The 23,897-nt window shown below is 37.7% G+C and overlaps 1 long non-coding RNA gene across 7 annotated transcripts in view; it reads left to right on the forward strand.

Annotated features, from left to right (window-relative positions):
- Positions 1–18,638, forward strand: part of LOC147370846 (uncharacterized) — a 290,061-nt gene extending 271,423 nt beyond the window's left edge. For 5 of the 7 annotated variants that reach the window (XR_015166194.1, XR_015166196.1, XR_015166192.1 and 2 more), the window contains 2 exons: positions 12,303–12,417; positions 17,355–18,638. This is a non-coding gene — a long non-coding RNA (uncharacterized LOC147370846). The other 2 variants (XR_015166195.1, XR_015166197.1) reach the window with 1 other exon arrangement.
- Positions 18,639–23,897: the final 5,259 nt, after the last annotated feature.

Consider the following 23,897-nt stretch of genomic DNA (forward strand, 5'->3'; position numbering starts at 1 on the left):
CTGAGAGTGTGATATTTGAAATGTTCTAAAGAATGAATGCAATAATTTATGTTAAAAATGAGCTCTGCTGAATGGAACTCGTATCAAACCTGCATCCTGAGTATATACTTATGTATTGGTCTATTTAATTCTAATCTATGCACCTCCCCCATCTTCATCATCACCACCACCCTGAGAAATTATGTGACATCTGCTTCATTATATTTTAATCAAGGGATTTTACACTTATATATGTGAAACCTAAATGATCAGGTAAAAATAAATTAGAAAAACAAATGGACATGAAGACAACAATATAGTGAATTATTTTTACAAAAAATTAGAATTCAAATATCGTACATAAAGAAAGCAAAACAAAATATATGCATTGATTCCATCTTAATTGATGCTTGTACCTTTAAATTGTATACCCTTTAGTCAAATTTTAATTGATATTCATTAATTATATTTTTAAAGTTTTTTTTCTTTCAACTAGATTATAAAATGTTTTATACACATAATAAAAATAAACATGTCTTAGAAAAGCCAAAGCTAATGTTTAAAACTCAGGATTATGTGGGTACTTTTTGTATTTTCTACTCCATTTTGCTATGAACCTACAACTACTAACAAACATTAAAACTAACTTTCTCTATCCCCAAACTTCTTAATTCTGAAATAACTATGAGGGTAATCTTACTACCAACATTACAAGTCTTTATATAGATAGATGTATATAGTTTCTACATACATTACACAACATACATACACATTATAATTTTAAATAAGATTAAAAATGTTTTACACTTTTTATTTTTAACTTAAACCCAGTCTTTTGCAATTGTCACTTAAACTTTTTTGTTGTTAATAATCATATGATATTCTATTTATCAAATGTAGCATGTTATTGTATAATTTATAAATATACTGTTTTAATATTTATAAATATGTATTTTATTTCTATTTTAAAATTTCGTGTAGGTAAGCTACTTCTAGTTTTTTTTTTTTTTTTTTACTACATGTTTTTTAGGCCTGATAAACGTGTAGAATTAGGATTACTGATTTTAAATTGAGATTATCATGCTGTACACCAAAGTAGTTGCAATAATTCATATTTTTACCATGGATGAATGTTCCCTTATCTAAGTTGGAAAGAATCTTTAGTATAGCAAAAAAAAAAAAAAATAGAAGCTATGAAAACTTAGATACTTAGATAACTTTGGAGGAAGTGTGACTTAAAATTACTGAAAAACCAAAAGGACATCTTGAAAACTGTATTAGATGTTTTTCATAGCTTATCCTGAATTACAGTTCTATGATACCTATTTATGTAAATATAATAACACACTCTTGCCTGGAAAATCTGAGGGACTGGGGAGCCTGGTGGGCTGCTGTCTATGGGGTCGCACAGTCGGACATAACTGAAGTGACTTAGCAGCAGCAATAACACATTACCATTGAAAAAGGACTAACCAAGGCCATAATGCAAGAATTTTCCAAAGGTAATGGGGAAAGAGTGAAAACAGTGACAGACTTTATTTTTTTGGGCTCCAAAATCATTACAGATGGTGACTGCAGCCATGAAATTAAAAGACGCTTACTCCTTTGAAGGAAAGTTATGACCCACCTAGACAGCATATTAAAAAGCAGAGACATTACTTTGCCAAAAAAAGTCCATCTAGTCAAAGCTATGGTTTTTCCAATAGTCATGTATAGATGTGAGAATTGGACTATAAACAAAGCTGAGCACTGAAGAATTGATGCTTTTGAACTGTGGTGTTGGAGAAAACTCTTGAGAGTCCCTTGGACAGCAAGGAGATCCAACCAGTCCATCCTAAAGGAAATCAGTCCAGAATATTCATTGAAAGGACTGATGCTGAAGCTGAAGCTCCAATACTTTGACCACCTGATGGGAAGAATCGACTCATTGGAAAAAACCCTGATGCTGGGAAAGACTGAAGGCAGGAAGAGAAGGGGATGATGAGGATGAGATGGTTGGTTAGCATCATTGACTCAATGGACATGAGTTTGAGTAAATTCCAGGAGTTGGTGATGGAAGGGAGGCCTGGCGTGCTGCAGTCCACGGGGTTGCAAAGAGTTGGACGTGAATGAGTACTGAACTGAACTAAATGGAAAAGATGGAAAGCACTATAAAGAGGACATGTTTGGCCCTGGATGCCAGTCACAGCTCTATATCACTGGGTGATTTTTGACTTTAAATGAATCACTTAAAATCTCTGGGCCTCAATTTTCCAATAAGTGTCTGACTCTTTGTGACCACACAGACTGTAGCCTGCCAGGTTCCTCTGTACATGGAATACTCCAGCCTAGAATACTGGAGTGAGTTCAGTTCAGTTCAGTTTAGTCACTTAGTCATGTCTGACTCTTTGTGAGCCCATGAATCGCCGCACACCAGGCCTCCCTGTCCATCACCAACTCCCGGAGTTCACTCAAACTCATGTTCATTGAGTCAGTGATGCCATCCAGTCATCTCATCCTCTGTCGTCCCCTTCTCCTCCTGCCCTCAAATCCCACCCAGCATCAGAGTCTTTTCCATGAGGTGGCCAGCTTTAGCATCAGTCTTTCCAATGAATGCCAAGGATTGATCTCTTTTAGGATGAACTGGTTGGATCTCCTTGCAGTCCAAGGGACTCTCAAGAGTCTTCTCCAACACCACAGTTCAAAAGCATCAATTCTTCGGCACTCAGCTTTCTTCACAGCCTGACTCTCACATCCATACATGACCACTGGAAAAAACATAGCCTTGACTAGACGGACCTTTGTTGGCAAAGTAATGTCTCTGCTTTAGAATATGCTATCTAGGTTGGTCATAACTTTCCTTCCAAGGAGTAAGCGTCTTTCATGGCTGCAATCACCATCTGCAGTGATTTTGGAGCCCAGAAAAATAAAGTCTGACACTGTTTCCACTGTTTCCCCATCTATTTCCCATGAAGTGTTGGGACCAGATGCCATGATCTTCATTTTCTGAATGTTGAGCTTTAAGCCAACTTTTTCACTCTCCACTTCCACTTTCATCAAGAGGGTTTTTAGTTCCTCTTCACTTTCTGCCATAAGGGTGGTGTCCTCTGCATATCTGAGGTTATTGAGATTTCTCCCGGCAATCTTGATTCCAGCTTGTGCTTTTTCCTGCCTAGCGTTTCTCATGATGTACTCTGCATATAAGTTAAATATGCAGGGTGACAATATACAGCCTTGACTTACTCCTTTTCCTATTTGGAACCAGTCTGTTTTTCCACGTCCAGTTCTAACTGTTGCTTCCTGAACTGCCTCTCCCTTCTCTAGGGAATCTTCCCAACCCAGGGAACATACCCATGTCTCCCACAGTGCAGGTGGATTCTTTACCATCTTAGCCACCAGGGAAGTGCGCAGTAAAGATCGGACTATATATTATTAAATGTCCCTTGAACATCGATTTGTTATTGAAATTATTGGAGCTAAGAACCAGCTTGTTGTTCATAAAAAATTACTTTATATTGTGGCAAAAAATAATTAATCTTGTTATCACACAATTATCACAAAAATTCTGTCACTGAGATTTTTGATTCTTTTAATATGGAAATAAAATACACCAGCCAAAGTGCTTTGATTAGCTGAAGTAAATTTTCTCTAGCAGAGAACACATTCTACAAGAAAAAAGCTTTGGGTAAGATCAATTGATTGTGAGATGACATAAGTCCTATGAATATTTGAATTAAAAAGTTAAAGCCATAAATATACAAAGTTTACGAATGGAAAAGAAAGCAGTTAAAAATCAGTAATATTGTCTTTCACTAATGGCATTTGGTAATACTCTTTAGCACGTGGACTTAGATGACATTATTTACATATCCATTACTATATTTCTAAAAATGAATTATCATTCATCTCTAAGTCAGATAAACAATGTCTGAAGCATCAACCCAGTGTTCAGGCCACATGCTCTTTATTCCTATTAAATTTTTAAAATATGTTGAAAGTTAAATTAATAAATTTGGATCTAGTTTTAATATGACAGTAGCAAATGAGTTCCCTTCAGTTCAGTTCAGTTCAGCCACACAGTCGTGTCTGACTCTTTGTAACCCCATGAACCACAGCACACCAGGCCTCCCTGTCCATCACCAACTCCCAGAGTCCACCCAAACCCATGTCCATCAAGTCGGTGATGCCATCCAACCATCTCATTCTCTGTCATCACCTTCTCCTCCTGCCCTCAACTTTCCCAGCATCAGGAACTTTTCAAAGGAGTCAGCTGTTTGCATCAGGTGGCCAAAGTATTGGAGCTTCAGCTTCAGCATCAGTCCTTCCAATGAACACCCAGAACTGATCTCCTTTAGGATGGACTGATTGGATCACACTGCAGTCCAAGGGACTCTCAAGAGTCTTCTCCAACACCACAAATCAAAAGCATCAATTCTTCAGTGCTCAGCTTTCTACACAGTCCAACTCTTACATCCATACATGATCACTGGAAAAACCAGAGCCTTGACTAGATGGATTTGTTGGCAAAGCAATGTCTCTGCTTTTTAATGTGCTATCTAGGTTGGTCATAAGTTTCCTTCCAAGGAGTAAGTGTCTTTTCATTTCATGGCTGCAGTCACCATCTACAGTGATTTTGGAGCCCAGAAAAATAAAGTCTGACACTGTTTCCACTGTTTCCCCATCTATTTCCCATGAAATGATGGGACCAGATGACATGATCTTCATTTTCTGAATGTTGAGCTTTAAGCCAACTTTTTCACTCTCCACTTCCACTTTCATCAAGAGGCTTTTTAGTTCCTCTTCAATTTCTGCCATAAGGGTGGTGTCATCTGCATATCTGAGGTTATTGATATTTCTCACAGCAGTCTTGATGCCAGCTTGTGCTTCATCCAGCCCAGCGTTTCTCATGATGTACTCTGCATATAAGTTAAATAAGCAGGGTGACAATAGATAGCCTTGATGTACTCCTTTTCCTATTTGGAACCAGTCTGATGTTCCATGTCCAGTTCTAACTGTTGCTTCCTGGCCTGCATACAGGTTTCTCAGGAGGTAGGACAGGTGGTCTGGTATTCCAATCTCTTTCAGAATTTTCCACAGTTTATTGTGATCCACACAGTCAAAGGCTTTGGCATAGTCAATAAAGCAGAGATAGATGTTTTTTCTGGAACTCCCTTGCTTTTTTGATGATCCAGCGGATGTTGGCAATTTGATCTCTGGTTCCTCTGCCTTTTCTAAAACCAGCTTGAATATATGGAAGTTCACGGTTCACACATTGCTGAAGCCTGGCTTTGAGAATTTTGAGCATTACTTTACTAGCGTGTAAGATGAGTGCAATTGTGCGGTAGTTTGAGCATTCTTTGGCATTGCCTTTCTTTGGGATTGGAATGAAAACTGACCGTTTCCAGCCCTGTGGCCACTGCTGAATTTTCCAAATTTGCTGGCATATTGAGTGTAGTACTTTCACAGCATCATCTTTTAGGATTTGAAATAGCTCAATTGGAATTCCATCACCTCCATTAGCTTTGTTTGTAGTATTGCTTTCTAAGGCCCACTTGACGTCACATTCCAGGTTGTCTGGCTCTAGGTGTGTGATCATACCATCGTGATTATCTGGGTCATGAAGATCTTTTTTGTACAATGGCACCCCACTCCAGTACTTTTGCCTGGAAAATCCCTTGGACGGAGGAGCCTGGTAGGCTGCAGTCCATGGGGTTGCTAAAGTCGGACACAAATGAGTGACTTCACTTTCACTTTCTGTGTATTCTTACCTTAGAGAGCTAGAAAAAAATGTATGTAGTAATTATATTGTAATTAATAATTAAAATATTTAGAAATACTTTGGTTATTTGTATAACACATTCTTTATTTAGAAGTATACTCACAATATCAAGTTCTTTCAAAAATCAGAACAGAAAAAGGATATGTAAGTTATTGTCTATGTGAGAAACACAATGAAAATCATTCTTCATCTGTGTACCACAGAAAGGAAATTACACAAGCAGAAATTATATTCCGAAATGTGAATCCTAGGGTCAAGTAAATTAAATAAAACCACAAATATTATCATTGCACTAATATATAAAGTGTGACATAATTTCTATCAAGATGAAGAATGATTTTCATTGTGCTTCTCACATAAACAATAATTTACATATCCTTTTTGTGTTGTGTTTGTAAAGAACTTGATTTTGTGAATATACTACAATCAGGGAGACTTGATTTCGATCCTTGGGTTGGGAAGATCCCCTGGAGAAGGGAAAGGCTAAGCACTCCAGTATTCTGGTCTGGAGAATTCCGTGGACTGTATAGTCCATGCGGTCACAAAGAATCTGACATGACTGAATAACTTTCACTTTCATATACTCATAGAACATCTTATACCAGGTAATCTCCAGTCTCATTGTCAGTTTTGTCTTTTCTGTTTCCACAGTTATGTTACTGAAACAATATCATTTTCTCAATTTTAAAATTTCACTTTAGAAAATGATATAATTAAAATGGGTAAATCTGAACTCAGTAGTATAAAGGAAAAGTGAGAATAATAGAGAGTTTTTAGAAAGTTTAAAATGTCTGATATGCCATCAAAATAAACAATGGGCTTGATTGTGTTAATAGCATTGACTAGCTGACAACTATGGGAGTTTTACCATTTGGAATAGATTAATAGCTGTGAATCCTTATAATTAAATTCACTAAAGTTATGAGATTTATTTAATTTATAAAACCTGAACCTGTATTAAAACACTAGAAATTGTACTAAAATACTAGATTAACTTGGTCTGTCATGGGATTCTGATCATTGAATGCAGGCAATTTGAACTGTTTGAGTTGTTATTCACACTTAATTGCATGTTTACTTGATAATAAGATATGCATATGAGGGAGAAGTGATATTTGTCATTGTCACAAGGAGTTGAAAGTATCAAAGTCTTAGAGCCATTTATTATTTTTTTTAAAATTAATATATTAAGCATCTATGGTACACAATCCCAAAGAAGGGCAATGCCAAAGAATGCTCAAACTACCACATGACTGTACTCATTTCACATGCTAGCAAAGTCATGTTCAAAATCTTTCAAGCCAGGCTTCAACAGTGTTTGAATCGAAAACTTCTAGATGTGCAAGCTGGGTTTAAAAAAAGGCAGAAGAACCAGAGATCAAATTGCCAACATCTTTTGGATCATAGAAAAAGCTAGAGAATATCAGAAAAACATATACTTCTGCTTTATTGACTACACTAAAGTCTTTGACTGTGTGGATCACAACAAACTGTGGAAAATTCTTCAAGAGATGGGAATACCAGACCACCTGACCTGCCTCCTGAGAAACCTGTATGCAGGTCAAGAAGCAACAGTTAGAAACATACATGGAACAACAGACTGGTTCTAAATTGGTAAAGGAGTAGGTCAAGGCTGTATATTGTCACCGTTCTTATTTACCATCCAGAGTACATAATGTGAAATGTTGGACTGGATAAAGCACAAGCTGTAATCAGATTGTGGGGAGAAATATCAACAACCTCAAATGATACCACCTTTATGGCAGAAAGTTAAGAGGAACTAAACAGTCTCTTGATGAGGGTGAAAGAAGAAAGTGAAAAGCTGGCTTAAAACTCAACATTCAAAAAACAAAGATCACGGCATCCAGTCCCATCACTTCATGGCAAATAGATGCGGAAACAATGGAAACAGTGACAGACTTTATTTTCTTGAATTCCAAAATCACTGTGGACAGTGACTAGAACCATGAGATTAAAACATGCTTCCTCCTTGGAAGAAAAGCAATGACAAACTTAGAGAGTGTATTAAAAAGCAGAGACATTACTTTGCCTGTAAAGGTCCATGTAGTCACAGCTATGGTTTTTCCAACAGTCAAGTAGAGAAATGAGAGCTGGACAAAACAAAACAAAACAAAAAAACTAAGTGCCGAGGAATTGATGGCTGTGAACTGTGGTGCTGGAGTAGGCTCTTGAGAGTCCCTTGAACATCAAGGAGATTAAACTAGTCAATCCTAAAGGAATCAACCCTGAATATTTATTGGAAGGACTGAAGCTGAAGCTCCAATACTTTGGCCGCTTGATGAGAAGAGCAGACTTATTGGAAATGACCCTGATGCTGGGAAAGATTGAAGGCAGGAGGAGAAGGGGATGACAGAGGATGAGATGGTTTTATCACATCACCGACTCAATGGACATGAGTTTGAGTAAAGGATAGGGAAACCTGGCATGCTGCAAACTGTGGGGTCACAAAGAGTCAGACACGACTGAGAGACTAAACAATAACAACAGTACACAAAATATCACAATAAAATGATATCATTGAAAATTATTGGTAAGCCCTCTTGTCTTCAAGTACCTGGAATAACAGCATGAAAGATCAAAAGCTGAGTCAAGACTATAAAATAATCAATCATAGAATAGATCCATTGTTTAAAAAAGATTTTTATATAAAAAAGAAAAATTAGGATATTTGTGTTGAACTTAACAGGAATAACAGATAAAAATAGAAACATCTATATGACATGAAAGAAATCTATGGAATGAGTCTCTGGCTAACACAAATCAAGGTTTGCAAGTTGCCATGTGAGTGAAGTTGAATGTAAGTCTTTCATTCCAGTGAAATCTTCAGGTGACTGAAGTCCTGGCTGACAGCTTGATGGCAAGCTCATGAGAAACCTGAGCCAATCTTTGCAACTAATCTACTTTGAATTCCAGACCCAGAGATACTGTGAGATAACAAATGTTATTTTAAGTGGCTGTGTTTTAGGACAATTTGTTACATGGCAACTGATAACTCATTTATAACCCAAATGTCCACCAATGGAGGAATGGATATATAAAATCTGATCTATTTATACAGTGAAATTTTATCCAGCAATAAAAAAGAATGAAACAATGCTACACAAAATAATATGGGTGCATCTCTCAGGTCCAATAATGAACAAACTAAGCCAGGTCCAAAATAACACATAGGATTCTTTTTTGGATCATTTTTTAAAGTATCAGGTAAAATCAGTATATGTAGACAGAAGTCAAAGTAATTCTACCTTGAGAGTACTGACTGGGAAGGGGCAGGGAGGATCCTTCAGGATGCTTTAGGATTTAGGTTCCTGAATCCACAATCAGAGATCTGGAAATGTGTTATATATTAATCTTTTATATATTTATGTCAGATACATAGCAAAAATTGAGCAAGATTTATACATAGAGTTTGTATACTTTACTGTATATTGTTATTGTTTGTGCTCAGTCCTGTCTGACTCTTTGTGACATGGACTGAAGCCCACCAGGTTCCTTTATCCATGGGATTCTCCAGGCAAGAATAGTGGAGTGGTTTGTCATGCCCTCCTCCAGGGCATCTTCCCGACTCAGGGATTGAACCCACATCTCTTGCATCTCCTGCATTGGCAGGCATGTTCTTTACCAGCTGAGCAACCAGGGAAGCCCATACATTTTTGTATAGAATTAAGTTAATTTTTTCTAAAAAAAAAAAAAATTAGGAGGCAAGATATATTTTGAAAGTTGTGCCTATATTGCCTGTGTTTATTTGAAGTACAATTAGTGTCATTATAGTAGAATATATGGACGTACAATTTTCAAAGATCTGAAACAATAACTAAGATAGCATTATGGCTTTGTAATGATTAACTTTATGTATCAACTTGACAGGTCTGAAGAATAGCAATTAGTAAGACATATTTCTGGGTCTGTGTGTATTTGAGTGTGTTTCTAGGAAAGATTAGCATTTAAATTGGTGATCTAAGTAAAGCTCTGTCTTAGAAAAATATGAGAAATCATCCAATCCATTGAAGGCTTGAATAGAACAAAGTGGTGGTGGAAGGGCTAATTTGCTATTTTCTTGAGTTGAGTCATCCATCTTGTCTTGCCTTATACATGGGCACGCAGCCTGATATTCAGGCCTTCAGACTTGAACTAGGACTTTACATCACTGGCTCCTCTGGTTCTCAGATTTTTTGGTTTAGACAAGAGCTACATTGCAGGCTTTCCTGCTCTTCAGATTGTGGAAGACAGGTTGAGGGATTTCTCTGCTTTCATAATTGTGTGAACCAATCCCTCATAATATATACCTTTCTACATATCTATACAAATTCCATTAGTCTTGTTTCTCTAGAGGTGAAGTGAAATGAAGTTACTCAGACATGTCCAATTCTTTGTCACCAGATGAACTATACAGTCCATGGAATTCTCCAGGCCAGAATATTGAAGTGGGTAGCTATTCCCTTCTCCAGGGGATCTCCCCAAACCAGGGATTGAACCCAGGTCTCCCACATTGGTTCTTTATCATCTGAGCCACTTGATTAATACAAGATTTTCGAGTCATATCGAAAAAGCAAGAGAGTTCCAGAAAAAATATCTATTTATGTTTTATTGACTATGCCAAAGCCTTTGACTGTGTGGATCACAATAAACTGTGGAAAATTCTGAAAGAGATGGGAATACCAGACCACCTGACCTGCCTCTTGAGAAACCTTTATGCAGGCCAGGAAGCAACAGTTAGAACTGGACTTGGAACAACAGACTGGTTCCAAATAGGAAAAGGAGTATTTCAAGGCTGTATATAGTCACCCTGCTTATTTAACTTATATGCAGAGTACATCATGAGAAACGCTGGGCTATAAGAAGCACAAGCTGGTATCAAGATTGCTGGGAGAAATGTCAATAACCTCAGATATGCAGATGACACCACCCTTATGGCAGAAAGTGAAGAGGAACTAAAAAGCCTCTTGATGAAAGTGAAAGAGGAGAGTGAAAAAGTTGGCTTAAAGCTCAACATTCAGAAAACAAAGATCATGGCATCTGGTCTCATCATTTCATGGGAAATAGATGGGGAAACAGTGGAAACAGTGTCAGACTTTATTTTTCTGGGCTCCAAAATCACTGCAGATGGTGAGTGCAGCCGTGAAATTAAAAGACACTTACTCCTTGGAAGAAAACTTATGACCAACCTAGATAGCACATCAAAAAGCAGAGACATTACTTTGCCAACAAAGGTCTGTCTAGTCAAGGCTATGGTTTTTCCTGTGGTCATGTATGGATGTGAGAGTTGGACTGTGAAGAAAGCTGAGTGCCGAAGAATTGATGCTTTTGAATTGTGGTGTTGGAGAAGACTCTTGAGAATCCCATGGACTGCAAGGAGATCCAACCAGTCCATCCTAAAGGACATTAGTCCTGGGTGTTCATTGGAAGGACTGATGCTGAAGCTGAAACTCCAATACTTTGGCCACTTCATGCGAAGAGTTGACTCACTGGAAAAGACTCTGATGCTGGGAGAGATTGGAGGCAGGAGGAGAAGGGGATGACAGAGGATGAGATGGCTGGATGGCATCACTGACTCGATGGACGTGAGTCCCGGAGTGGACTCTGGGAGTTGGTGATGGACAGGGAGGCCTGGCGTGCTGTGATTTTTGGGGTCCCAAAGAGTCAGACACGACTGAGCGACTGAACTAACTGAACTGAACTGAAATATAAAGATGTACTTAGAACCATCACAGTAAATTTGATTGCTCATGCAAAACACATGAAGTTATGATGAAATAGAGCACAAATCACAGAATCCTGAGAGAAACCTACATAAAAGGGTCAGGAAAGGAAAAATGAGCTCAATGGAGGCCAAGAAGTGCCAAAAACAAAACAGGAGATGCTAGACACCAAAGTCTCTTGGTTGTTTTTCAATTTTGAAGGGAGACAATAGGATCATATACTACAGGATGGTCAGGTAAGTTAGGATTGAATACAAGTAATTTAAGTCTTTGCAAAGAGATCATTGCTGACCATGAAGAAAGTAGTTTCCTTAAGGAAGGATGGACTATGATTATACAATTTTGTGCCAAAATGATTTTCAATTCATGATATAAAATAGAATAAAACATAAGTAAGTTTCTGCTTACTACAATTTTTTTTCTCTACCTCAATCCATCTGAGCATGCAAAAAACTGTAATACCTAGATAAGTAAATTCAATAAAGTTGAATTCAGGAAAATAATTTGTTATTGTCAAATGATGCCTAATACTTCTTTAGATTGAATGCAGTACTTTTCAACTAGTTACTTTCGTGTAATATGGTTGTAGTTACAAAATTTCTATCTCCTAAGTTTAGGACCATAACAAATAAAATAATCCTATAGATATGTATTGTCAACTCCTCCTCACCCAAAAGAACTAATTTTCCGTATTTCCAGGTGGAAGAACTAGTTTTCCATATTTTTATATTTCCACCTTTCATCCAAGTACTGCTCACTGGACTTGTCTTTCCTTTCTTGGAACTGTACTGCAGTCTGGTACTCTTTTTATCTAATCCTCCTTTCTTCCCTCTCTCCTTCCACAGGTAGAGATCTTCACCACAGTCTGAAGTCACATGCAGTTGGCACTGAGAATGATCTGAGAACACAGATGGTAAGGTGGAACTGGCTCATCATCTTCTAGCAGTTGAATCTTGCAAGGTAAGTGGGGCACAAATATACCCTAGCAGAAGATGGTGCTAAGTTGGTAAAGATTTCATGGGGTGTTGGTGTGATAATTATTGCAATGAAATGCAAGTAGGGGAGAATGTCTGTAAAGACAGCAGAATTGACTACTTACTGCTGAGTTGTATTCCTTGCCTGCCAGTCTTGAAAAAAAGATGTTGATATTATTTGTGTGTGTTTTCATTAATTAGTTAATTACTTTGTTGTGCTAGGTCTTTGATGCTGTGCGGGGTTTCTCTAGTTGCAACGAGTGGGGACTACTCTCTACTTGTGATCTGTGAGCTTCTCATTTGGTGGCTTTTCTTGTGGCGGAGGATGGTGTCAAGGGTACATGGGCTTCAGTATTTGTAGCAAACGGGCTCAGTAATTGTTGCAGATAGGCTTAGTTGCCCTGCAACATGTGGAATCTTGCCAGACCAGGGACTGAATCCCTGTCCCCTCTGTTGGCAAGTGGAATCTTAACAACTGGGACAGCAGGGAAGTAGCTTTGTGTGTTTTTGTGCATGTGGAGAAAGGCGGGGGGGGGAGGTAGGGATATGATGAAATGCCCTCTAAGAGGCTGAGATGTATTCAGAACAACTGAAAGGTGGGATTTACTAATACTTCCTTCTCATTCTACTCTAGACTACTGAAAATGTATATGGGACTCTTCTAGAACTAGAAATCTGCCTTCAGAAAAGAGTAGGAAAAAAAAAAGAAAAGAGTAGGACCCAAGAACATGGTTAAGAGAATCGTTAGACCACTAGTTGATTCTCAAATTATTGATCTAATTTTAGAATGTTGTATTTAGTAGAAAATATTTTACCATGTCATAGATAATAGGTTGATTATTATTATTTTTTTCTTTATTGAGTTGTGTTTGCAAAGATCTCTAGCTTGAAGAAAGTGGTATGAAGTGACTAGAGGTGGTGCTTTGTGTCTCCCTGGCTTGAAATGAAAATAAGTCAAAAGTATCTTTAACCAAGGTGGTACTGCATTATTATTATTATTATTATTTTTAATTTTATTTTATTTTTAAACTTTACATAATTGTATTAGTTTTGCCAAATATCAAAATGAATCCGCCACAGGTATACATGTGTTCCCCATCCTGAACCCTCCTCCCTCCTCCCTCCCCATACCATCCCTCTGGGTCGTCCCAGTGCACTAGCCCCAAGCATCCAGTATCGTGTATCGAACCTGGACTGGCAACTCATTTCTTACATGATATTTTACATGTTTCAATGTCATTCTCCCAAATCTTCCCACCCTCTCCCTCTCCCACAGAGTCCATAAGACTGTTCTATACATCAGTGTCTCTTTTGCTGTCTTGTACACCGGTTTATTGTTACCATCTTCCTAAATTCCATATATATGTGTTAGTATACTGTATTGGTGTTTTTCCTTCTGGCTTACTTCACTCTGTATAATAGGCTCCAGTTTCATCCACCTCATTAGAACTGATTCAAATGTATTCTTTTTAATGGCTGAGTAATACTCCATTGTGTATATGTACCATGGCTTTCTTTTTTTTTTTTTTAATTTTTTTTATTTTTTTAAAAAAAATCACATGCTCCCCATCCTGAACCCTCCTCCCTCCCAACCTCCCCATACCATCCCCCTGGGCCTTCCCAGCGCACCAGCCCCAAGCATCCAGCATCGTGCACTGAACCTGGACTGGCATCTCGTTTCATACATGACATTTCACATGTTTCAATGACATTCTCCCAAATCTTCCCACCCTCTCCCACAGAGTCCATAAGACTGTTCTATACATCAGTGTCTCTTTTGCTGTCTCGTACACAGGGTTATCGTTACCATCTTTCTAAATTCCATATACATGCATTAGTATACTGTATTTATGTTTTTCCTTCTGGCTTACTTCACTCTGTATAATAGTCTCCAGTTTCATCCACCTCATTAGAACTGATTCAAATGTATTCTTTTTAATGGCTGAGTAATACTCCATTGTGTATATGTACCACAGCTTTCTTATCCATTCATCTGCTGATGGACATCTAGGTTGCTTCCATGTCCTGGCTATTATAAACAATGCTGCGATGAACATTGGGGTACACGTGTCTCTTTCCCTTCTGGTTTCCTCAGTGTGTATGCCCAGCAGTGGGATTGCTGGATCATAAGGCAGTTCTATTTCCAGTTTTTTAAGGAATCTCCACACTGTTCTCCATAGTGGCTGTACTAGTTTGCATTCCCACCAACAGTGTAAGAGGGTTCCCTTTTCTCCACACCCTCTCCAGCATTTATTATTTGTAGACTTTTGGATCGCAGCCATTCTGACTGGTGTGAAATGGTACCTCATAGTGGTTTTGATTTGCATTTCTCTGATCATGAGTGATGTTGAGCATCTTTTCATGTGTTCGTTAGCCATCTGTATGTCTTCTTTGGAGAAATGTCTATTTAGTTCTTTGGCCCATTTTTTGATTGGGTCATTTATTTTTCTGGAGTTGAGCTGTAGGAGTTGCTTGTATATTTTTGAGATTAGTTGTTTGTCAGTTGCTTCATTTGCTATTATTTTCTCCCATTCTGAAGGCTGTCTTTTCACCTTGCTAATAGTTTCCTTTGATGTGCAGAAGCTTTTAAGTTTAATTAGGTCCCATTTGTTTATTTTTGCTTTTATTTCCGATATTCTGGGAGGTGGGTCATAGAGGATCCTGCTGTGATGTATGTCAGAGAGTGTTTTGCCTATGTTCTCCTCTAGGAGTTTTATAGTTTCTGATCTTACTTTTAGATCTTTAATCCATTTTGAGTTTATTTTTTTGTATGGTGTTAGAAAGTGTTCTAGTTTCATTCTTTTACAAGTGGTTGACCAGTTTTCCCAGCACCACTTGTTAAAGAGATTGTCTTTAATCCATTGTATATTCTTGCCTCCTTTGTCAAAGATAAGGTATCCATATGTGCGTGGATTTATCTCTGGGCTTTCTATTTTATTCCATTGATCTATATTTCTGTCTTTGTGCCAGTACCATACTGTCTTGATAACTGTGGCTTTGTAGTAGAGCCTGAAGTCAGGCAGGTTGATTCCTCCAGTTCCATTCTTCTTTCTCAAGATCGCTTTGGCTATTCGAGGTTTTTTGTTTTTCCATGCAAATTGTGAAATTATTTGTTCTAGCTCTGTGAAGAATACTGTTGGTAGCTTGATAGGGATTGCGTTGAATCTATAAATTGCTTTGGGTAGTATACTCATTTTCACTATATTGATTCTTCCAATCCATGAACATGGTATATTTCTCCATCTATTAGTGTCCTCTTTGATTTTTTTCACCAGTGTTTTATAGTTGTCTATATATAGGTCTTTAGTTTCTTTAGGCAGATATATTCCTAAGTATTTTATTCTTTCCGTTGCAATGGTGAATGGAATTGTTTCCTTAATTTCTCTCTCTGTTTTCTCATTATTAGTGTATAGGAATGCAAGGGATTTCTGTGTGTTGATTTTATATCCTGCAACTTTACTATAGTCATTGATTATTTCTAGTAATTTTCTGGTGGAATCTTTAGGGTTTTCTATGTAGAGGATCATGTCATCTGCAAATAGTGAGAGTTTTACTTCTTCTTTTCCAATTTGGATTCCTTTTATTTCTTTTTCTGCTCTGATTGCTGTGACCAAAACTTCCAAAACTATGTTGAATAGTAATGGTATTAGAAATGAATGAAATCATCATTGTTTCCAAAGCTGAAGAAAGGTAGATCAGGGATAAATATTATCTAGGTGATGTGATTTAATTTTAAAATAGTAACTCTAAATGCAGATAGAGTTATATGAGTTTAACTTTTACAAAAACAAAATTAAGTCAAGCAGAAGAGAATATTCAGAGAACTTAAGAATATTTGTTTGGCTCAAGAGAATTAGAATTACTAAAATATTTTTTTAAAGCTAATTGTACAAAAGTAGTGTAAGATATGTCCAAATTTACAAGAATACATTTACATTTATATTAAAATATAAAGTTTGCTTATATTTAGATATACAAATATTTATTGACAATGTTTCCTATATACTCTTAACTTCTCTATGAAGTGGTAAGTATACAATTGTGAAAGACAAATATATATTATTCTAATAAGAATGATACAAGAAATTAATTAAAATGGTTAAGTTTACATTCATGTCATGAAAGAAAAAGCCATGGGGGAAAAAATTAAAATGATGTTGAGTAAAACATCTGTAGTATATACGAACATGTATAAAGTATTCAAACTGTGAAAACTTTAAATCATAAAGTGTAAATGTGAATAGGTTCTAATAACGCAATCAATAGGTTATCTCAATTCACTATTTGACAAACAGATGCAAAGCACTTAAATAATGATCATTATACTATCCAAATTTTTCACTGTGTGAACTCTGCTGCTGCTGCTCCTCCTAAGGCACTTCAGTCGTGTCCAACTCTATGCAACCCCATAGACGGCAGCCCACTAGGCTCCTCTGTCCCTGGGATTCTCCAGACAAGAACACTGGAGTGGGTTGCTATTTCCTTCTCCAATGCATGAAAGTGAAAAGTGAAGGTGAAGAAGCTCAGTCATGCCTGACTCTTAGCGACCTCATGGACTGTAGCCTACCAGGCACCTCCATCCATGGGATTTTCCAGGCAAGAGTACTGGAGTGCGGTGCCATTGCCTTCTCCATGTGTGAACTCTATAGGTACTATATAAAATATAATGAAAGACAGAGGCTGGATCATATTCACAAAGCAAATGCATTTTCAATGAGATTTAGTCTTTCTATGTTTTCAAAAAGGTAGAATACAACAACTGTCTTTCAAATATTGGTCATATTATGTCTCTAGTTTAACACATACAGGAAACTTGTGCTTTAACTATGTTTAGAGAAGAGTTTTATTTCAGAGTGCTATATGAGTTCTGTGTTCTTGTGTTCTCTGTTCAAAAATTGTGATTTTTTGCCCATATATGCTCAGTTTCCTGATGCTGCTAAGTCGCTTCAGTCATGCCCGACTCTGCATGACCCCATAGACAGCAGCCCACCAGGCTCCTCCATCCTTGGGATTCTCCAGGAAAGAACACTGGAGTGGGTTACCGTTTCCTTCTCCAATGCATGAAAGAGAAAAGTGAAAGTGAATTCGCTCAGTCATGTCCGACTCTTAGCGACCCCATGGACTGCAGCCCACCAGGCTCCTCCATCCATGGAATTTTCCAGGCTTGTCATTTCCCCAAATTTGTCTCTTGTATGCATATATTTTCATTTATATCTTTTAAAGAACATCCTTATAGATTCTGTCCCACATACCTAAAACTGTCCAATATGTTAGCAACTACCCACATGTAGCTATTTAAAATTAAATTTAGATTAATTAAAATTAAATTAAAAGTTCAGTTTTTTAGTCACACTAATCATATCTTAAGTGTTCAATAGCTATGCATGTCTAGTCTTCCATGATGGGTAACTTAGACATACAACATTTCCAAAACTAAAAAAAAAGAAAAAAAAATTAACGACTGATATAAACAGCAACATTCAAACAATTGTCATTCATCCATTTGTTCAGTCATTAACTAATATCTTAATGGATATCTATAATGTATCAGGCACTGTCCTTTGTTCCAAGGATAAGAAAATGAATAAAATGAATACAGTGCCTGCTTTCATCAGGCTGATATTCTTGAAATTGAGTCAGAAATAAAATATTAATGAACAAAACTATGTAAAGTGAAAAACAAATGAAGATCAGCCTTGAAAATTTCCTAAGTAGACAAAATCAGTTCAGTATAAAAGCAAAGCTTAGTTTAGCTTATTATGCAAGGCCAACTTGACCTGGTTCATTTCTTATTTATGCTGCTGGAAATCATAAGCAAAGCTTAAACCTTTTCCCAAGGATGATATGAGGTAACCACTGGCCAATTCTCTATCATTTAAGAAAATTCTAATACTATAACCAATCACTGGGGAGAATATTCATTTCTTCCTCACTGTAAAAGCTATGTTATAACAATACACCCCTGAGCCTCATTCTGTGCTTTGGTTTGAGTGCTATCAGTTAACACACTATCTTTTTAGTGTCTGAACAATAAACTTTTATTAATTGCTGTTTCTGTGATTTCATTGGCTTTCCTTTTGTCATTTCTGAGCTCTTGTCAGTGATGTCCATCACACAATGATCCATGAAGTGGTAGAGTCTAAACAAGAGGAATTACTCTAGATGAGTGAGAGAGAGTGGTAATAAAGAAACGCTTCCTTGAAGAAACATTGTTTCCTGAAACATAAGTGTGAGTTATCCAGGTAGATACATGCTAGGAATTACCACTGTGAAAGGTATCATGGTAGAAGAGGAGTTAACTTTCGGCATAGAATGCTGCATATGCAAAAAGGCTCTAATGCAGGAAAAACTTTCTTATGCTTAAAAATAGACATAAAGTTTTATTCCTAGACTATCTGAGAGGGGATGGCAGCAGGCCAGAAGGAAAAAAAGTGGACCATACCACACAGGCTGAGGTGGGTCATGGGTAGGCCTGCCATAATGAAAGAGACCCATTAAAGCTGCAAGAAATTAAACCTGATAGTTTAGCTGTGCAAAGTAAGAAAGGTATTATATTGCCATAATATAGACCTTTGCATGCTGACATGTACCACCCTCCAACCTTCCAACCCAGTGTGATAGACACAAGGTAAAGAATGAAACTTTCTTTATTCTCTTCTTCTCCATGGACACCATATGCCACCTACACTGCTAGGGCCTCTGCAATTTGGGTGTGCCTCTGTGAAAAGTAAAAGGGTCCCTGAGGAGACAGATACATGTATTCAAGCATATATCCCTGATCTTGGGCATATCTTCATTCTCTGGTTGTGTCAGTTAGGCTTAGACAGGGAAACAGAAGTCACATCAGTTATTTTAACAGAGAGAAGGTAATACAGATAATTGAGTGAGCAAGTATTGCATGAGCTGTCCAGTATAGCTGCTGCTGAAATCAAATATGGTACCTATGGGGCCACAAAGATTTCTAATGTACACAGCTCGTAAGGCCAGGACTTTCATGGGTTGTACTGCTTTATTTTGTCTCCATGTTGCACAGGTAATATTTGAAACTGACAAGGTGATCATATTTAAGTGAAGTCTTACTTGTTTGACCATCATCATTGCTAAGATATAGAACTCATTTTCTTAGTGTTGAAACTTTGTAAATTGGAGCTTGTGATTTTAGCAAATTTGGTATATCTCAACTTTGATTGCTTTTCAACCAAAAGGCAATTTTGGTCCTACTGACACCAACAGGAACAAGTACAACTGAGGAGTTTAATGGGTCAAGGAGCAGGGGCAGTTACAAGTGCCATTTTCAGAGATGGAGAAAATAGATATATGTTTTCTAGGGGTATAATAAGCTCATATTTCAACAAGTTGAGTTAAAAACTAGCAATACAAGACATTCTATAGAATTTCTATGTGGAGATAATCAGAAGATAATTTAGGTTTACTGATAAGTACAGAGCTCAAGGGAAAAAGTCTGTCTTGAATATATATATGCAAATAAAACCATTAGAGTGACGGAGATACCAGGAAAAAATGAATAGTTTTCCTACAGTATAGGGCACTGCTTCTGTGGCACACCAAAATTTAGAAGCTGTGATTGGGAAATAGTTCACATTAGAAAAAAGGAGCAACTAGAAAGATAAGAAAAAACTTTGAAATAGTTGCATCATGGAAATAAAAAAAGAAGAAATGCAATATACAAAGAAAATTGCCCCTAATATCAGGTGCTGCAGTGGTAAGAAGTGTCCTGATAAGGATCCACTAGATTTAACAAGGAGACTATTGATACATTAAGCATTACAGGGTGAAACAGCATTTCATTGGTTTTTGAGTGTTAATGTCAAATGAAGTAAAGCCAATGAGATGAGATCCCTCTTACAACTGCTATTTAAATGTTGCAATAGTTTGGATGTTAACAGAAGAGAGGAAGTTTGGCGATGGAAGAAGTACATGAGTAGAGAGGGAAGATGTCAGTCATTTGTACAACCTCATAGGCTAGGAATATTTAATCCTTAACCTACAGCATTCTTTCTTTTTTTTTTGAAGTGTATTCATTCTACAAGAAACAATTCTGGGAATAATGGTAAATTTGGCTATTAACTTAGATTTAGTGGAATTCTTGATGAAGTTTTGGAGATTTGTTTTCTCTCATCATGCTCTGTATTAATTGATTTGTATTGGAAGCTGACGAGTTAGAACTGCTAAATATAAACATTTTGAAAATAATTCTCAAAAATGTCCTTTTCATGTTCCAGTCAAAACCCTATTTTTAAGTATCAGTGTGACATACACTATGTTGTAAGGTTTATTTATACTTGCTTCCAAGGTCTTAAGAGTGAGGAACCCTGCCCACCCTACTGCCCCACCTCCCGCAAACACACTCACACATTCACTGTATCCTGTGCTCTCCTCTGCTTAGTCACTCAGTCATGTTTAACTCTTTGTGACCCCATGGGCTATAGCTTGCCAGGCTCCTCTGTCCACGGGGATTCTCCAGGCAAGAATAGTGGAGTGGGTTGCCATACCCTCCTCCAGGGAATCTTCCCAACCCAGGGATTGAACCCAGGTCTCCCTCATTGCAGGCAGATTCTTTACCATCTGAGCCACCAGGGCAGCCCACACTGTATCCTGGGGTAGATCTTCTAAGAGATTACTCATGGTTAGTTTCTATGGACACAATCTGATGCTTATATGCCCTGGGGTAAAATTATGTTTCTCCTTCTTTTATTAAAAATATTTAGAATAATAACCTAGAATTTCCATTTTAGTTTCCACTTATAAGGAACAGAGTTCAAGCAACAAGTAAAAAGCATAACAGGGAATTCCCTGGCGGTCCAGAGGTTAGTACTCCACATTCTCACTGCCAAGGGCCAGGGATCAATCCCTTGTTAGGGAGCTAAAATATCATAAGCTGCATGGTGTGGCAAAAAAAAAAAAGTGAATAAAGAAATATTTAAAATCTTAAGAAAAGCAGAACAGACTGAAAAATTAGCAACTTGGCTTGGATTTTATAAATGGAAGGACACAATCAAAATACTGCTATAAAATTGGAATGGCCAACAGATGAATATAGTTCATCAGCTTACTGAGACAAAGACTCACAGGCAGAAATGTCCCAGGGAACAGGGTCTAGGGTAGGAAAACCAGAACTATAATTGATGAATTGGATGTGTTTAGTGCAGACAAGTCTGCAAAAGTTAAAAATTTCTGGGGAACCCAGTCATAGAGACACCCCAACATTTTTGTGAGTGTTATCCCCAGGAGCTCAATCTGATGAATATCAGAGAAAACATCTCGAGATGCCTGCAGAAGGAGGGGGAAAAGAAACATTTTGAAATATAATTGACCCTTATCATGAGGGGACAAAGGAACCAAAATCCTACACTCTCAAAAATCTGAACATAACTTTTGACTCTCCAAAAACTTAAATAGTTATAGCTTACTGCTGACTGGAAATCTTACAAGTAACAAAAATGCCAATTAACACATATTTTGTATGTTACACATATGTATTATACGTTGTATTCATACAATAAACTAGAAAAAAGAAAATTTTGTTAAGAAAACCATAATGAAGAGAAAATACACTTACAATACATAAATTTATTTCTTGGAAAAAATCCACATAAAAACGACCCCACATAATTCAAAGTCATGTGGTTCCCTGGTGGCTCAGATGGTTAAGCATCTGCCTGCAATGCAGGAGACCCGGGTTCGATCCCTGGGTCGGGAAAATCCCCTGAAGAAGGAAATGGCAACCCACTCTAGTACTCTTGCCTGGAAAATCCCATGGACAGAGGAGCCTGGTATGCTACAGTCCGTGGGGTCACAAAGAGTCAGACACGACCGAGCGATTTCACTTTTGTGTTGTTCGAGGGTCAACTGTGCACCAGAGCATTATTTTCTTTTAAAGCCCTCCCTTAAGAGACTCTACTTAACAAGAGCTTAACCAGCTGGGTAATGTCAGATCCTAACTGACCTGGGGGAAGAGAAATACTCAACTTCAGGCAACACTAGCCATCTTGTTCCACCTAAGTGTGGAGGAAATAAAAAGTGAGAAACACTTGTGAAATTCACCATCCAGAAGCACATTTCAGTTCAGTCATTCAGTCCTGTCCAACTCTTTGCAACTCCATGGACTGTAGCATGCCAGGCCTCCCTGTCCATCACCAACTACTGAGCTTGTTAAAACTCATGTCCATTGAGTCAGTGATACCATCCAGTCGTCTCATCCTCTGTCATCACCTTCTCCCCCCGCCTTCAATCTTTCCCAGCATCAGGGTCTTTTCAAATGAGTCAGTTCTTCGCATCAGGAGGCCAAAGTATTGGAGTTTCATCTTCAGAATCAGTCCTTCCAATGAATATTCAGTATTGATTTCCTTTAGGATTGACTGGTTTGATCTCCTTGCAGTCCAAGGGACTCTCAAGAGTCTTCTCCAACACCACAGTTCAAAAGCACTCAGCTTTCTTTATAGTCCAATTCTCACATCCATACATGACTACTGGAAAAACCATAGCTTTCACAACATGGACCTGCATCAGCAAAGTAATGTTTCTGTTTTTTAATATGCTATCTAGGTTGGTCATAACTTTTCTTCCAAAGAGCAAGCATCTTTTGATTTCATGGCTGCAGTTACCATCTGCAGTGATTATGGAGCGCCCCACCCACCCAAATAATGTCTGTCACTCTTTCCACTGGTTCCCCATCTATTGGTGATGGAACCACATGCCATGATCTTAATTTTCTGAATGTTGAGTTTTAAGCCAACATTGTCACTCTCCTTTTTCAATTTCATCAAGAGGCTCTTTAGTTCTTCTTCACTTTCTGCCATATGCGTGGTGTCATCTGCATATCTGAGGTTATTGATATTTCTCCCAGCAATCTTGATTCCAGCTTGTGCTTCTTCCAGCCCAGCGTTTCTCATGATGTACTCTGCATGTAAGTTAAATAAGCAGGGTGACAATATACAGCCTTGACATACTCCTTTTCCTATTTGGAACCAGGCTGTTGTTCCATGTCCAGTTCTAACTGTTGCTTCCTGATCTGCATACAGATTTCTCCAGAGCCAGGTCAGGTGGTCTGGTATTCCCATCTCTTTCAGAATTTTCCACAGTTTATTGTGATCCACACAGTCAAAGGCTTTGGCATAGCCAATAAAGCAGAAATATATTTTTTTCTGGAATTTTCCTGCTTTTTTGATGATCCAGATGATGTTGGCAATTTGATCTCTGCTTCCCCTGGCTTTGAACAGCTTGAACATCTGGAATTTCACAGTTCATGTATTGCTGAAGCCTGGCTTGGAGAATTTTAAGCATTACTTTACTAGTGTGTGAAATGAGTGCAATTGTGCAGTAGTTTGATAATTCTCTGGTATTGCCTTTCTTTGGGATAGGAATGAAAACTGACCTTTTCCAGTCCAGTCACCACTGCTGAGTTCTCCATATTTGCTGGCATATTGAGTGCAGCACTTTGATAGC

The sequence above is a fragment of the Bos grunniens genome, chromosome 6, assembly GCF_055505025.1.
Source record: "Bos grunniens cultivar Pamir isolate PY7600 chromosome 6, Bosgru_T2T1.0, whole genome shotgun sequence".
Lineage (NCBI taxonomy): Eukaryota > Metazoa > Chordata > Mammalia > Artiodactyla > Bovidae > Bos > Bos grunniens.